Source organism: Charadrius vociferus, unplaced genomic scaffold, assembly GCF_000708025.1.
Source record: "Charadrius vociferus isolate BGI_N301 unplaced genomic scaffold, ASM70802v2 scaffold385, whole genome shotgun sequence".
Taxonomy (NCBI): domain Eukaryota; kingdom Metazoa; phylum Chordata; class Aves; order Charadriiformes; family Charadriidae; genus Charadrius; species Charadrius vociferus.
Window position 1 is genome coordinate 1,594,377 of NW_009648925.1, and position 740 is coordinate 1,595,116.

Sequence of the window (740 nt, forward strand, 5' to 3'; positions counted from 1 at the left end):
AGCTTGAACATCCCTAACTTCTGAAGCTTTCTCTTATCCGAGGTCACGGTCCCAGGAGTGACCAGCATGAGCTTGTCCCAGCAATCCCACATCTTCGCTGCTGCCTCCCCGTATTGGTAGGTTTCCATAACTCTCACCCCATGGATTGAGAGTGGATGTGAGAAGCAGTGGGTACCCCCTCCAAGCCGGGACGGCCCTGGCTGGCTGCTGGCCCCATTTGCAGGCAGCAAAGAGGCAGGAGACAGGGGGACACCTGTGGAGGACAGCAGTGAGAATGGGCTGAGACAGTTAAAGCCATGGCCTGCCCGGGCGAGGGGAAAGAAGTGGGGCTCGGTTCATCCCAGGAACACGCATCCCGTGGGCAAGGCGGGCACAGGGAGGGTGGCAGTCAGCAAAGATCAGGAGAATAGGAGAACCCTCCTAACTGCAGAGGCGGTGAAGCACGTCAGGCTGCGTTCAGAGGGGCTGCACGTCCTGTGCGCAGGCTTCAAAAACAGATTGCACCCGCTATGCCGCAGTTGGGCAATCCCTTCAGGTCCCTTCCCTCCGTGCTCTTCTCCTCTACCGAGTGAGTGCACCAAAGCTCTAGAGGGATTTTTCCTATGCGTTTGACCCCATGTTTTTGCCCGAAGACGCTACTTTCGGTGCCATCTCTCGGCAGCCTAACAGCACGCTGCCCCTGGTCTATCGGAGAGGGGCCGCGGGGCTGCGTGAGGGGTGGTTGCAACAGGACAACTCTT